Below are 17,672 nucleotides of genomic sequence, written 5' to 3' on the forward strand. Positions count from 1 at the left end.
TCAAAGAAGGCTGCTATTATGCAGCTGGCTACACAGTTCTTCCTTGTAGAAAAGAGATAATTATAGGAATGCCGGCTGGGAGTGAAGTGTTTTAACGCTTTGGCTGCCACACTGCTTTCGAAGACAAAATATTTTTTTGAACACAGGTTATAACACTTCTGGGAAATCAAACTCTGTTGGTGGGGAAGGCATCGCTATTAAAGATAAGATTAAAAATGAAAACAGAATTTGACACTTTAGAAGCATTCATTTTTTGTCGGTTTATCCACAATGTCTAAGTCCAATCATTATTGCTTCAAAGCCTTTTTTGGCAGGTCATTACATGCAGAGCAGGAAGCCCAGAGCAATGTCATCATCATTTTACAATTTGTTGCATAGATCAGAATTGTTTATTGACTCAACGCACAACTTTAAAATGAAATATTACATTTAAGGAGACGAGCATAATCAAATATTAATATAAAGAAATATTATCATAGCTTGCGTATATCTACATCTGTATTATGTAGTTCTTCCTAAACTACTTTAAGTGTATAGTGTAATAATGTTTCAAAGAGCGGCTTATTTTAACAACTTAGAGAGAAGGCAAGTTTCAGGACTCAAGGTTGCCCAAATGTCATCTGGTGGAATTGTAACCTTGTATTTATAAGTTAGGCCTCTCATGTCTCTAAGTCATTGCCTTTCTTTCTTTCTTTCTTTCTTTCTTTCTTTCTTTCTTTCTTTCTTTCTTTCAATAACAGACCTACAAAAGAAAAGTTACACTTTTTTACCCAGGTCAGTGGTTTGTGCAACCCTGATTTAAGGGCCTAACAGTCTATAACCAGTTTTGTATATGTAATGTTCAAAATGTATTAGAGAGAGAATAAAACATTTTAATACATCATTAAATTTATACATGTTTAAAACTGCTATGACCAAAGTGTAGTAAATGTGTGGCTGGAATAAAAATCTCACCTAATTACAACAAAGATGTTCTAATTCATGTCATGTTCTAATTTATCAGTTCCTACATTTTACTCAACTCATAATAAATTTGTATTGGTATAGGTGGTTTTTGAAAATTGGAGAAAAACACTTGCTGAAAAAATTATTACAAAAACCTGTATACCTGCTTATCCGTGAAATTATCTTATCAGCCAATCATGTGGCAGCAGCACATCATGCAGATACCATTCAAGAGCTCCAGTTAATATCACAACGCTGATTTGGTTCATGGCTTCATGCTGTTGGTGCCAAATACTGACTCTAGCATCTGTGTGCCTAAGCAGAAATCAAGACTCATCAGACCAGGGTACATTTTTCAAGTCTTCAACTGTCCAGTTTTGGTAAGCCTGTGCCCACTGCAGTCTGTTTTCTGTTCTGGGATGACAAGAGTTTAAACCTGAACATGTATTCTGCTATTGTAGCCCATCTGCCTTGACATTTTGAGATGCTTTTCTGCTCACCACAGTTGTACAGACTGGTTATTTGATTTGATTTGATTTAGATTTAGGGTGATCGTCTTGATTGCATCAACTACAGGGGGATAACACTGCTCTCGGTGCCAGGTAAGGTCTTTGCTAGGGTCGTCCTTAATAGGATCCATGATCACTTGCTCACCTACCAGTGACTAGAACAGTCTGGTTTTACGCCTAAAAAGTCTAACATCGACGCCATCCTGGCACTGAGGGTTCTCATGAAGCGCAAATGCAAATATCGGCAGAGTTTCTTTGCAGCCTTTGTCAATTTTCACAAAGCGTTCGACTCCTGTGGGACATCCTGAGGATTCGCAGGATCCCCTCGAAGTTGCTGGGATATCATGGCTGGCCTGTACACTGGTACTGTGAGTGCTGTGCAGAGTGGAGGCAAGACCTCTGCGTTTTTTCCCAGTTGATTCTGGGGTTCGTCAGGGGTGGGTTCTTGCTTCTACTCTGTTCAATGCTTGTATGGACTGGGTGTTGGGCAAGGTTGTGGGGTCCAGCGGCTGTGGGGCATCTGTTGGTGAAGAAAGGTTCATGGATCTTGACTTTGCTGATGATGCTGTGATCTTCGTGGAGTCAATGGAGGCTCTGATCAGGGCGCTCGAGAGACTCAGTGAGGAGTCTGAGTGTCTGGGCTTGCAAGTGTCCTGGATAAAAACCAAGATTCAGGCCTTTAATGACCTCTTGGGCACAGCCATCAACAGTGTGTCTGTTTGCGGAGAGAGTGTTGACCTTGTTGAGAGGTTTACTTACCTGGGCAGTGACATTCATGTCTCTGGTGACTCTTCCTATGAAGTCAGTAGATGGATTGGGAGAGCATGGGGGATCATGAGGTTGCTGGAAAAGGGTGTGTGGCATACCTGATACCTATGCAAAAGGACAAAGGTCCAAGTCTTTAGAGTCCTGGTGCTTTCTGTCTTTCTATATGGTTGCGAGACATGAACACTATCCAGTGACCTGAGACAAAGAATGGACTCCTTTGGTACTGTGTCTCTCCGGAAAATCCTTGGGTACCATTGGTTTGACTTTGTGTTGAATGAGCGGTTGCTCATGGAGTCCCGAATGAGGCACATTTACCTGCATTGCGAGGGAGCGTCAGTTACGGCACTACGGCCATGTGGCACGTTTCCCCGATGGTGATCCAGCTCGTAAGATCCTCATTGTTGGGGACCCGAGTGGCTGAACCAGACCAAGGGGTTGCCCACGTAACACCTGGCTGTGGCAGATAGAGTGTCATTTCCGGAGGGTGGGAGTGGACTGCATGTCTGCCTGGGGGGTTGCAAACTGGGATCCCGAGTTGTTTCGTTGTGTAGTGGGTGCGGCAACACACTGTACCAGTGCATGCTCCCCAACTTGACTTGACTTGACTTGATTTAGATTTATCCCCCAGGGGAAATTGGCTTTTTACATGACATTTTCAGGTTAAGGGTTCAAGGGCCCAATGGAATATGATCCCTTCTGGCAGTAATGGGATTTGAGCTGGCACCCTTCCAGATACCAGCACAGATCATTAGCCTCAGAGCCACCAGTCCGCCTGATCACTGTGTGATCTTGAGAATAAGTAAGTATGAAAATCAATGAATGTATTGTCAGACAAGAGTACTTAGGGGATACCTTCAGGGCTCCAATAAGGTCCTGTAAATGGTACCACTCCATGCCAAGAGCGGGCAGAGTTGCTAATGCTTTTTCCCCTTTCTGAAGAAGTTCTGAAGAACTTTTTTGAAGCCGACTGAGGTTAATTCCCACCTTTCCTTGGAGGGTCTGCAACTTCCAGGATCTACATTGTATAAACCAACTGACCAATGGGAGAGGTTGTTCATTCTTGGAGCATAGAGGACAGGAACACTATACAAGCATAATACCATGTGCCAAGCAATTGAGGCTATTCAATCCTTTTGAGTTTTAATCTTGCTGCTAATTTTTGCTTTTCTTTTAATTAAATGGGGTTTCACTGTGGAGGGGCCCCAACTCTTCATTTTTTGTCATGTCTCATAGTGTTAGTGTCTTAATGTTTACTGGAATGACTTGTAGCATTAGTGACTGTAAATCAGTTCTATCAGTTATTTACGTACGTCAATTATTTACATACAGATGTTGTTTACATCTAATTACATCTAATTTTCAAATAGATTTTAGATTTAAACTTTGAATTAGAGGTCTTTCAGCCCTCAATCTTCAGATCTACAGAGGGAGAGGCAGTTAGACACAATGCCACCCCATGGCTTGGAGTAGAATTACCATTAGACTAGCCCTGAAGTTGTCTCTCAAGTACATGTGTGACAGTGCATAAAACAACTAAATATTAACTGCATCCATGCTAGGTATCTGTGGATGCAGGCATGACTCTGAAAATACCCCAGGATTTCCTTTGGATTGACCAACATGAGATTAAATAGTGTTAGACGAGTTAAGTACGTCATTTTATCAGCAGGGGTGCTGTGTTTCATGAATGTTTCTGGGTGACTTAAATAAGTCAGGTTAAAATAAATCTAAGATACATTTTTTTGTGAGGCTGTCTCCATTCAGTCATTTCACCTTCTGTCCATTGTCCCCATGAATTGACAGAATAGTACTGAACTAATGTGTTTCTTATATGGATAAAGTCTGTTCCCAGTTGGTGGAAGATCAGTGAGCACTGCTTTGGTGAAATGTGTACCAAGAATGCAAGAAGGAATCTGATTTGCTTAGAGTCGGTGCCGATGAAGCTATAGTGTTAAATCTTATTTTTGCATTCAGTAATACTCTGTATACAGCATTTGTGTCAAAGCCAATCCACAGTGTAATGTTTCTATTATTTCAGAGTTTTGCAGGAAGTGTGGCTTGTGCATGCTGGGCCCACTGCAAATTGCAATACTGCCAGAGTGGATTCCATACCTCATTGTTTTAATTCATAATGGAATGGATGCCATTGTTAAATATTTTGGGCAGGATTTATATTGGTATATAAAAGTTTGTGTGGATTTTTTACTTTAATGCTATCACTGTTAGGTGGACTTTTAAACACACGGTCAAAATGATGTATTTGTATTATACTGACTCTGATTTATGGCTGTTACCTATATTTCTGGTATCTGGCCAATTTCTAAATGATAATAAATTAACTGCCAGACATGTGGTCTAACAGGACCATTTCTCTGCTGCAGTTCCTGCTTATGGCTAGCATCAGGGCTGAACTATCAATCAATGAAACCTCAACTTCCAAGTCTTTAAAATACTTCAATTTTAAATCTGATGAGGAGACATTAATGTACAACTACTTTTGGAAATTGGTCACCAACTTTATCAAATGTGTTGCTTTATATTACCTCTAAACCACTCCAATCCATTCCCATCCATAGTTCACAAAGAATCCTCCCCCACTCAAAACAAGGTCTTGTGAAGGAATAACTGTCGGCTTTGTTTAACATCAGGTTGCCAAATGGGGCCCCCCAGTCCACCATAGCGGCGTATTATTACCACTTATTCTTGTATAGAGTCATTGAAGCACTTGAGATTTCTTGTTAAGCTTAGTCACAGCAGGCAAGGTGCAAAGCATGACAGACTAATTGTGAGATCTTCTAAAAAGTCTATTTGATAGAACAGAGTGTTACAATCAGATATGGACACTAATGATTTCGTTTTATTTTTTAATGGGTTTTACAATTATAATTATTTTGTAAATGCCCACAGTTAATAAAACGTAAAGAAGAATGTTTCAATTAAGTGCAGTTTTTCCTTGAATAAACTAGGTCATCTGCATGTACATCTATATGCAAGACTTCTTCACGGGCAAGTCACTCCAGTCAAGTTTATTGCTGTGAGCTCCGATGGCTGAGTAATCAACTTCTCGAGCTGCACATATTGGAAGGATGGAAGCAGGAGGTTCCACTTGGAATTGCTTTTGCTAATTTGGGTTCTTGTTCCTTGCCTTCTGTCACCAGCCTTTGTCTACCTTATCAGAGAGGATGTTTGTTTCAAAGTAAACTTTAGGTTGTTGAATCATTAAGACCTCTATGGGGGTGTTCTATGGCTAGGGGCTACCAGGTAAAAATGTTAATTGAATGAACCTTTTGCAATGTACAGTTTAGTTGTGTCTTTGAACCCAGTGTGCTGCCATTTGTTCAACTTTGTGTAGAGGACGTCTTGAAAGTAATGTGATGATGCAGTAAGGTTCATGGATTCAGTTCTTCTGTACATTGGTGTAAGAACTGAGTACATTTTAAATTGGTAAATTAATCATCAGTCTTACCTTTGGGAATACCAGTAATTAACCAAATACTTCGGCAAGGCTCCTACTTTAATTACCATGTCTGTGTCCGTTGTAGGAACTGGGCCTTTAGATTTTTATCAAAGTAACTGATGCACATTTGTTTTAAGGAGCAGAATAATACAATTTATTAATAAACACAAGGATTATAGAAATATGATAACTGCATATATATACAGTTAGGTCCATAAATATTTGGACAGAGACAACTTTTTTCTAATTTTGGTTCTGTACATTACCACAATGAATTTTAAATGAAACAACTCAGATGCAGTTGAAGTGCAGACTTTCAGCTTTAATTCAGTGGGGTGAACAAAACAATTGCATAAAAATGTGAGGCAACTAAAGCGTTTTTTTAACACAATCCCTTCATTTCAGGGGCTCAAAAGAAATTGGACAAATTAAATAACTGGAAAAAAATGTTCATTTCTAATACTTGGTTGAAAACCCTTTGCTGGCAATGACGGCCTGAAGTCTTGAACTCATGGACATCACCAGATGCTGGGTTTCCTCCTTTTTAATGCTCTGCCAGGCCTTTACTGCAGCGGCTTTCAGTTGCTGTTTGTCTGTGGGCCTTTCTGTCTGAAGTTTAGTCTTCAACAAGTGAAATGAATGCTCAATTGGGTTAAGATCAGGGGCTTCATGTATAAACGGTGCGTACGCACAGAAATGCTGCGTACGAATGTTTCCACGCTCAAATTGCGATGTATAAAACCTAAACTTAGCGTAAAGCCACGCACATTTCCACGGTACCTCATACCCTGGCGTATGCAATTTCTCCGCTCGGTTTTGCAGACAAAGCGTCAAAGCAGTGCTACTGTTCCTATGTGGTTACCCTTTCTTTCTTAGACCCACATTCCTGACGCGGCTTTATAAATACACTGAAATTAACTGCAAATTGTTTATTAGTGTAATGCATCTGATTGTAATTAACCTGTAGCAATATAATGGTCCAGGGAATAGCCATAGTATTCCAAATACCATAACTGCTTTAGCGTTGTTACGCTCACTGAATCTTCTTCTTCTTTCAGCTGCTCCCGTTAAGGGTTGCCACAGCGGATCATCTTTTTCCATATTACTCTCATTGAACCACTCAGAGTATTTATATCACTGTATCTGAGTGGGGAATTACAGCAGCAGCTGATCGGAAAGAGAATTATCGATATACAGTTTCAAGCACACACTACCTCAGCCATGGCAAAACGCATCAAAGCCTTTCCTGTACGGACCTCGCGTTTCAGAAACAGTTTCATCCCAAGAACTATAAACGCACTCAATCAGTCCATCAAGTGCTCCTTGTAGAACTGTTTGTACTTATACTGTAAGTACAATTACCCCACTGTAAACTTACACTACAGTTATAATATTGCACAACCTGCGCCACTTTATAAAGCGCGTATGATGACGATATCATTTTTAAGATGAAATGCAGCAAAATATGTTGCTTATAGTATACAGATAAAACTTTAACTTCATTTAAATAATCTGTATTGTTAATAATTAAACATGTGAGGACACAGTGCCTCAGCGCTAGCTAGTTCACAGATAGCTCCTGCCTTGTGCTGTATTATAGCTGGTGCTGACACGACACTGGAAGGACAGATGCATAGAATAATTAAACATGTACTACGAAGATATTTCAATGTTCCTTAAAAGTTTTGAAGAATCGGTGTTCTAAGCTTACAGATGGCTTAACGTCTATTACAGAGCTGATTGTGTGGCGATTGGGTATTTGGAGAAAGAAAAGTAAGGACAGGAATTGGAGATTAGTACGTTTGAAAGCGACAGTACTTCTGTAATAAATTATTTCATCGAAGGTCGCACATGGCGCAGCAAGTCTCTTGCGTGAGATATGAACAATCACTGCGCCACCGTGTTCCCATGTTTAATAACATGCTTTCATTCCTATCATCATGAAAATGATATCACGTATACATCTCAGTATTTTAATTATTCAGAGAGCTGTAATATCACGAATGTAATGGATTCTGTGTCCTGTTGGAGAAAGAGAAAGAACGGAAGCACGTAGTGATTCACACACATAGAGCACATACTGTAGAAGATCAAATACACACATAGAGCACATAGAAGATCAAACACAGAACAAAGCATTTAACGTCCTACTTTAGTTATGATGGGATTTGAGAAACTAGTAAAATAAATGATTTTAAGATGTTTATGATGTTCTACTTTAATGACAAAATAAACTCCGTGACTAAAGTGGAAATTTTGAGATTAAAGTTGACATTTCGTGCTTTTTTCCCACTGTGTGCCTATTTTTTGTTCTCTGTACCCTAATAAGCTTTCATATGACACAGACGGTCCGCTACAAGTCGCCTTTTCACGCCGACTTTGATATGTGACAATTTCTTTTTTATATCGGGCACTGTGCGACTTTGTGAACTTGAGCTTTCGAGTTTCTCCGACACTATGTCACTCGATCATCTTTCTTTTGTTGATTATACCACTGTTTAAACCAACAAATAGTACGTTTTTCCTTTGCCTCCACTTGGTATTCGCTGAAATTCTTATATTTTCCCCCGTGCTTTTCCCATTGTCTTTTCACAGAAGGCTATTTATATTGATTTGCATATTCAAAGAGGCGTAATTCTGAGAGGAGTTGGGGTGGGATAGAAGGCGCGTGCGTTACTTTTCATGCTGATCGGGATTTATGTAGTGGAAGAACGTGAAAGTTTGCGTATGCACAGATTCCTGCATCTGGATTTTTCTGTGCTTACGCACATTCCCGCTTTTGTGCTTATGCCATGTTATAGTGTGAGTTCTACACATGGTGTTATACATGAGGCTCCAGGTGACTGACTTGGAATTTTCCACTTCTTTGCTTTAATAAACTCCTGGGTTGCTTTGGCTGTATGTTTTGGGTCATTGGGTGGCGTTTCATGATACAGATGGACAATCAATTTGACTGCATTTAGCTGGATTTGAGCAGACAGTATGTCTCTGAACACCTCAGAATTCATTCGGCTGCTTCTGTCCTGTGTCACATCATCAATAAACACTAGTGTCCCAGTGCCACTGGCAGCCATGCACGCCCAAGCCATCACACTGCCTTCACTGTGTTTTACAGATGATGTGGTATGCTTTGGATAATGAGTTGTTCCACGCCTTCTCCATACTTTTTTCTTGCCATCATTCTTGTAGAGGTTGATCTTGGTTTCATCTGTCCAAAGAATGTTTTTCCAGAACTGTGCTGGCTTTTTTAGATGTTCTTTAGCAAAGTCCAATCTAGCCTTTCTATTCTTGAGGCTTATGAGTGGCTTGCACCTTGCAGTGCACCCTCTATTTACTTTCATACAGTCTTCTCTTTATGGTAGACTTGGATATCGATACGCCTACCCCCTGGAGAGTGTTGTTCACTTGGTTGGCTGTTGTGAAGGGGTTTCTCTTCACCTTGGAAATGATTCTGCGATCATCCACCACTGTTGTCTTCCGTGGACGTCCAGGTCTTTTTGCGTAGCTGAGTTCACCAGTGCTTGCTTTCTTTCTCAGGATGTACCAAACTGTAGATTTTGCCATTTGTAATATTGTAGCAATTTCTCAGATGGGTTTTTTCAGTTTTCGCAGCTTAAGGATGGCTTCTTTCACCTGCATGGAGAGCTCCTGTTGTCTGTTCACAGCAAAATCTTCCACATGCAAGCACCACACCTCAAAACAACTCCAGGCCTTTTATCTGCTTAATTGATAATGACATAACGACGGACTTGACCACACCTGCCCATGAAATAGCCTTTGAGTCAATTGTCCAATTACTTTTGAGCCCCTGAAATGAAGGGATTGTGTTAAAAAAATGCTTTAGTTGCCTCACATTTTTATGCAATCGTTTTGTTCACCCCACTGAATTAAAGCTGAAAGTCTGCACTTCAACTGCATCGGAGTTGTTTCATTTAAAATTCATTGTGGTAATGTACAGAACCAAAATTAGAAAAAAGTTGTCTCTGTCCAAATATTTATGGACTTAACTGTATATATATATATATATATATATATATATATATATATATATATATGTAATATCCATCCATCCATCCATTTTCCAACCTGCTGAATCCAAACACAGGGTCACGGGGGTCTGCTGGAGCCAATCCCAGCCAACACAGGGCACAAGGCAGGAACCAATCTCGGGCAGGGTGCCAACCACCGCAGGACACACACAAACACACCCACACACCAAGCACACACTAGGGTCAATTTAGAATCGCCAATCCACCTAACCTGCATGTCTTTGGACTGTGGGAGGAAACCGGAGTGCCCGGAGGAAACCCATGCAGACACAGGGAGAACATGCAAACTCCACGCAGGGAGGACCCGGGAAGCGAACCCGGGTCTTCTAACTGCGAGGCAGCAGCGCTACCACTGCGCCACCGTGCCGCCCTTATATATACGGAGGCGCGAGTGGCTCAGACCAAAGGGTCACGAAAACCATGGAGGGGGTGCCGAAGTGGCAAGTTCCAGGGTGCCGGCTTGGACCCTGGACGAGAAGTAGGACCCACTTCGGGGATGAGTTGCCCTCGCGGGACGTGTTGATCTGACCGACGTGTCTTCACAGGTGGTGGGGCACTGTGGTACCGGATGGGAGTGGTACCCAGCCGGGACACTCTAGAAGACCAGAGGAGGGCTTGTGCCTCCTCCAGACCTCGAGGGGGCAACCACCCTGGAGACCACGGGTACAGAGCTGGGAAGCTCGACCCTGTAGGGGCCCGTGGTCACCACGAGGGGGCACCCCAATACCTGAAGGACCCTGGACCGCAGCACTTCCACCACACCCGGAAGTGCTGGGGGGAAGAAAAGAAGGGACACCCGAAGTGCTTCCGGGTATACAGCCGGCACTTCCGCCACACTGGGGCATGTCGGTGGGAGATTGCCGGGAACACACCTGGAGCACATCCGGGTGCTTATTTAAAGGGGCCGCCTCCCTTCAGAGGATGACTTGAGTCAAGAGAGTAGAGTGGACAAGGTCTCTGGAGGGGAGAAGGAGGCGGTCTGAAGACAAAGAGAAGGCATTGTGTTGGCCAGAATTGTGGGGTATTGGGGTTTTGGTGAGCAGTTATGTGAACTATGGAAAAGCACAATAAACATGTGTGGGGTAATACAAACGTGTCTGCCTGTCTGTGTCCAGGTCAAGTTCCACAATGTGTATATATATACACATACTAAAAAAAAACGCGACAGACAGGCATATGCTACTTGTATAAAATATGCACAATAATGACAACAGTGTTGAAGCAATGATGAAGTGAAAGGGAGATGCTAAACTTGGGTGGCCGCATTGTGCCTGCCCGTAAATCCCAACCAATGTATATATCTGAACCAATATATATATATGAACGGATGTATCTGAACCGATGTATATATCTAAACCAATCTATTTCAACCAATATATATATATATATATATATATCCAAACCAATATTTATCAACCAATATATATATCTCAACCAATGTATATATTTGAACGGATGTATTCAAACCGATGTATATATCTGAACGGATGTATCTCAACCAATGTTTATATATCAGAACGGATCTATGCAAACCAATTTATATATATCTCAACCAATGTATCTAAACCAATGTATATATCTGAACGGATGTATTCAAACCGATGTACAGTATATATCTCAACCAATGTATCCCAACCAATGTATATACAGTGATCCCTCGCTATATCGCGCTTCGCCTTTCGCTGCTTCACTCTATCGCGGATTTTATATGTAAGCATATTTAAATATATATCGCGGATTTTTTGCTGGTTCGCGGATTTCTGAGGACAATGGGTCTTTTAATTTCTGGTACATGCTTCCTCAGTTGGTTTGCCCAGTTGATTTCATACAAGGGACGCTATTGGCAGATGGCTGAGAAGCTACCCAACTTACTTTCTCTCTCTCTCTCTTGCACTGACGTAGGGGGGTGTGAGCAGGGGGGCTGTTCGCACACCTAGACGATAGGGACGCTTGTCTAAAAATGCTGAAAGATTATCTTCACGTTGCTACCTTCTGTGTGCAGCTGCTTCCTGAAGTGACATGCTGCACGGTGCTTCGCATACTTAAAAGCTCAGCACGTATTGATTTTTGACTTTGTTTTTCTCTGTCTCTCTCTCTCCCTGCTCCTGACGGAGGGGGTGTGAGCTGCCGCCTTCAACAGCTTTGTACCGGCGGTGCTTCGCATACTTAAAAGCCAAACAGCCCTATTGATTTTTGACTGCTTGCTTTGTTCTCTCTCTCTCTCTGTCTCTCCTGACGCGCACTCCTTTGAAAAGGAAGATATATTTGCATTCTTTTAATTGTGAGACAGAACTGTCATCTCTGTCTTGTCATGGAGCACAGCTTAAACTTTTGAAAAAGAGACAAATGTTTGTTTGCAGTGTTTGAATAACGTTCCTGTCTCTCTACAACCTCCTGTGTTTCTGCACAAATCTGTGACCCAAGCATGACAATATAAAAATAACCATATAAACATATGGTTTGTACTTCGCGGATTTTCTTATTTCGCGGGTGGCTCTGGAACGCAACCCCCGCGATGGAGGAGGGATTACTGTACAGTATCTGAACAGATATACAGTATATATCTGAACGGATGTATTAAAACCAATGTATATATTCAAACCAATGTATCCGAACCGATATATATATCTGAACAAATGTATATATTTATGAACCAATCTTTTTTTCCTGAATGGCCCCTCATAATACAGTATATACATGTATATATATATATATATATATATATATATATACATACATACATATATATATATATATATATGTATGTATGTATATATATATATATATGTATGTATGTATATATATATATATATGTATGTATGTATGTATATATATATATATATGTATGTATGTATATATATATATATATATATATGTATGTATGTATATATATATATATATGTATGTATGTATATATATATATATATGTATGTATGTATATATATATATGTATGTATGTATATATATGTATGTATATATGTATGTATGTATATGTATGTATGTATATATATATATATATATATATGTATGTATGTATGTATATATATATATATATATGTATGTATGTATGTATATATATATATATATATGTATGTATGTATGTATATATATATATATATATATGTATGTATGTATGTATATATATATATATATATATATGTATGTATGTATATATATATATATATGTATGTATGTATATATATATGTATGTATGTATATATATATGTATATGTATGTACTGTATGTATATATATATATATATATATACTGTATGTATATATATATATATATATATACTGTATGTATATATATATATATATATATATATATATATATATATATGTATATGTGTGTGTGTGTGGATGGATGCAGATACACTAGACAAATATGTAACATATAGGGTGCCTGTTTACTGGATATTTAGAGTTCTAACTTATCTGGGCACAGATAATTAGTGTTATTATGCCAAGTCTTTATGGATAATGATTGATGTTGTGTGGAGTTGTTGCTTTGTTGTTGATCTGAGATTCAGATACTATTTTCTAGTTTGTTGTTTTTCATTTTTTTATTTTATTGATTTTATTAATATCAGACAACATTCCATACAAATAAATCAATTTCTACAAACATAAGATCGAAAACAAATCAACCCCCACCCCTGAGAAAGAGAGCTAAGCCAGCAGAGTAAATCTTAAAGCTAGTAAAAATTAGTAAGTAGATGAATTAATAAGTGAATAATGAAAAATCCATCCAATCGTCCATTATCCAACCCGCTATATCCTAACTACAGGGTCACGGGGGTCTGCCGGAGCCAATCCCAGCCAACACAGGGCGCAAGGCAGGAAACAAACCCTGGGCAGGGCGCCAGCCCACCGCTGATAATGATAAATGAAAAACAAAAAAAAAGGAATAAAGGGGAGAGAATCTGCTTCCTCAGTACTTTAAAAGCTTATTCTAAAATATTATTGGTTAGATCCTGCCAGGTTTTGAAAAAGTTCTGCACAGATCCTCTAAGTGAGAATTTGATTTTTTCTAGTTTCAAACAGTATATAACATCAGTTACCCACTGACTTACAATAGGAGGGTTAGGATTCTACCAGTTGAGCAAGATAAGTCTAAGTGCCAATAGTGTAGTAAAGGCAATTGCAGTTTGTTTGTCCTTCTCCACTTTAAGCCCATCTGGGAGTACACCAAACACAGCTGTTAATGGGTTAGGAGGGATTGTGACATCAAGGCTGTCTGAAAGGCATTTAAAGATTTTGGTCCAGAATGATGTTAATTTGGTGCAGGTCCAGAACATGTGGCCCAGTGAGGCTGGAACTTGATTGCTACATTCGCAAGTTGGATCTTGCCCTGAAAACATTTTAGACAATTTTAAGAGTGACAGATGTGCTACATAATTTTGAGTTGAATAATTGTATGCTTTGCGCATATGGAGCTATATTGAGTGAGTGATCCTTTTCCCACTGTCCTCTTGGATCTTTGAAAGGGAGGGACTATAAAATAGTTTTATATATTATAGAAATGCTGTCTGAGTCCACAAGACTTATCAATATTTTTTCCAGCCTAGAGGTAGCTAGGAGGTGAGGAAAATTAGGCAGGTTCTATTTAACAAAGTTTCTGATTTGAAGGTAGTGAAAGAAATGTGTTGCTGGACAGTTAAATTTGGAATGTAATTGTTGGTAGGATGCAAAGACGTTGTCTATGTACAGATCTCTAAGTGATTTAATCCCAAATGTTTTACAGACATTAAAAACTGTATATGTTTGAGAGGGTGGAAAAAGGTGGTTCTCGTGCAGAGGTGCCACAGTTAAAAGCTTCTTTATATTAAAATGCTTCCTACATTGGTTCCATATTCTGAGTGAGTGAAGCACAATTGGGTTGTTAGTATATTGGCGATAACTTGCATTTATTAGGGTACAAAGCAAAGAATATAAAGAAGTACTGCAGTATTTTATTTCTATTGTGGACCAAGCCTGTGTATGTTCATCTAATTCTGTCCATGTCCAGGTTTTAATAGCTTGTATATTTGCTGCGCAGTAATAAAATTGAAAGTTAGGTAGAGCCATGCCGCCTTCCGCTTTAGATCTTTGTAGGGTCGCTCTTTGGATACGTGGATGTTTTGAATTCCAAAAAAATGAGGTTATGGTTGAATCTGCGGCACGGTGGCGCAGTGGGTAGCGCTGCTGCCTCGTAGTTAGGAGACCCGGGTTTGCTTCCCGGGTCCTCCCTGTGTGGAGTTTGCATGTTCTCCCTGTGTCTGTGTGGGTTTCCTCTGGGTATGCCGGTTTCCTCCCACAGTCCAAAGACATGCAGGTTAGGTGCATTGGTGATTCTAAATTGTCCCAAGTGTGTGTTTGGTGTGTGGGTGTGTGTGCGTACCCTGCGGTGGGCTTGCGCCCTGCCCATGGTTTGTTTCTTGCCTTGCGCCCTGTGTTGGCTGGGATTGGCTCCAGCAGACCCCCGTGACCCTGTAGTTAGGATATAGCGGGTTGGATGATGGATGTATATTGGAATGTTTTGAAATAAAAAGAGAAGCTTAGGAAAGATATTCATCTTAACAATGTTAATTCTTCCAGCTAAAGTGAGATGAAGGGTTGACCATCTTTGCAAATCTTGCATAATTTTTTCCATACAGACAGCAAAATTTTGTTGATAGAGAGCTTTATGTCTACTTGTAATGTTTACTCCTAGGTATTTAAATTGATCTGCGATGATAAATGGGAAGGTGTCCAATCTATTAGTGTGTGCTTGAGAATTCACTGGAAAGAGCACACTTTTAGTCAAATTAATTCTGAGACTAGAAATCTTTTGAAATTCTGTACTTGCTGTTAGGACTGCAGGCACAGTATTTTGTAGGTCTGATATATACAGTACCAAAGCATCTGCATATAAAAAAATTTTCTGTTCAAGTCCTTCTCTGATAATTCCCTTTATCTCATAAGCATTTATATAGTGAACTGCTAGTGGCTCAATGGTGATTGCAAAAAGCAGTGGTGACAAGGGGCATCCTTGTCTGATACCACGTTCTACTTTAAAGTAGTCTGAATTAATGTTGTTAATACAAACTAAAGCTTCTGAATTGGTATGCAGTAGTTTGATCCACGCACAAATGTTCAGGTCAAATGTAGTGAAAAGGTAGTTACATTCAATCATATCAAATGCTTTTTCTGCATCCAACGATAATATCTCTGGGGTGTTTGACTTTGCGGGTGAATATACAGTATTATATTAAACAGGCGTCGAAGATTGGAAGCTAAGTGTCAGCCTTTAATAAATCCAGTTTGATCTTGTGATGTTACCGGAGGCAGCACTTTCTCCATCCTTCTAGCTAGGACTTTGGAGAGTATCTTAACATCATTATTCAGAAGATTCATTAAATCCAGACCTATATAGGTCTCCTGTCACAGGGGTGATGAGATCTAACACTGCAAAGTTTGCAACTGATCACAACTTCTCAGACCCCTGGAGATTTCTAAACCCAAACTTAAGAGCATATTCCTTCTACTCACCAGTGCATCATTGCTGCTCAAGAATTGATTATTTCTTTGTAGATAACAATTTCTTGCCTACGATTAAATCTTGCAAGTACGACGCTATTGTTATTTCTGACCATGCCCCTTTGATCTTGGAAAATTGAGGGCACAACAATATCCCAGCGACTTTTATGAATCATGACAACAACTTTTCTGCTAGTGTTGCCTGCATATCATATCATCAAATTTGGGGGCACCTGAAAGGCCCAATGAAGCACAAAAAACCACCGTGCGGGGTTTAAGGCAGTGTATTAATGTTTTTCTCTTTTCATCACAAGAAAAACCTCCTGCACCTTGAATTCCACACCAGAAAACATGTCTCATGAAGAAACTTGCGTGTTTTCGTCCATCCAGCTCTGATGATGTCACTTCCCTTCACCATCCAATGACATCACCTTCGTCACCTTCTGACTACGTCAACCCATCATTCCGCCTACTTCCGGTTCAAATCATATAAATTGCTCTGTTTGTAAGAACTCATTTGTCAACTGTTTCTTTCATGAACTTGACTGAATTATTTTCGTACAACAGTACACAGGGATGGTTCCCCAACCCTTAATCTGTTTTCCTCTCACATTTATTTTTGCACACCTTTTAAAAATTAACAACAATGTTTCTGGATTTAGTAAATGTTTTGCCTCGTGGTGATGAGGCACACAAGATCCACATTTGACTCTTCTATTATAAACTCAGCACCTACAAACCTGCGCAGAAGAGTAGGCTTCTCCTCAGATGCAACGAGCCCTTAAAAATGGGTGCCTTTCTTTTTTTCTGTTTAATTTCGGGATTTAGCGTCTTGCAAATTAGTTCACTTTTGCTTTGTAATTAATTGTTTTACGATATGCAGTAGATAAAGCTACAGATGTAATGATGCATGTTTTCAATCTGTAAACATTTAAGATTTAAGAATCATTAGAAATAATGTATATAATTACAGGTACTGAAGACCAGTACTTTTTGTTATCTTTATGGAGAGCTGCAACTTTCCCATCTGTTCACAAGCAGCACTTCAGTCCCTTCACAACAACCAGCTGAATCTTAATGACATTTTAACAGTGGTTACAGACAATGAATCATACTGCCTGAAAGCATACCAGGAAGTTTTGAAAGGGGTTATGTATATCAGTGTACATTCAACCTGCTTGTGTCATGTCATCAGTTTGGTGGGAGAGACCTGGCAGCACTATAAATACTTAAGTGAGGCTGCATCACTAGTGATGTGGGTAAAGTCTGCCTTCTTCAATTAGCCTGCCAGGAACGCCTGAGACAGGAAACACCACGTGGAATAGCTGGTTTGAATCAGTAGGGTACCTTGTTAAACATATTCACCTCTACAAAAAAATTCTTTCTGGCTCAGAACACATCAGCTCAGGCTGTAACAAATATCCTAGACACTAAAAGTGAAGTT

The sequence above is a fragment of the Erpetoichthys calabaricus genome, chromosome 9 (genome assembly GCF_900747795.2).
Source record: "Erpetoichthys calabaricus chromosome 9, fErpCal1.3, whole genome shotgun sequence".
NCBI classification, from domain to species: Eukaryota; Metazoa; Chordata; class Cladistia; order Polypteriformes; family Polypteridae; genus Erpetoichthys; species Erpetoichthys calabaricus.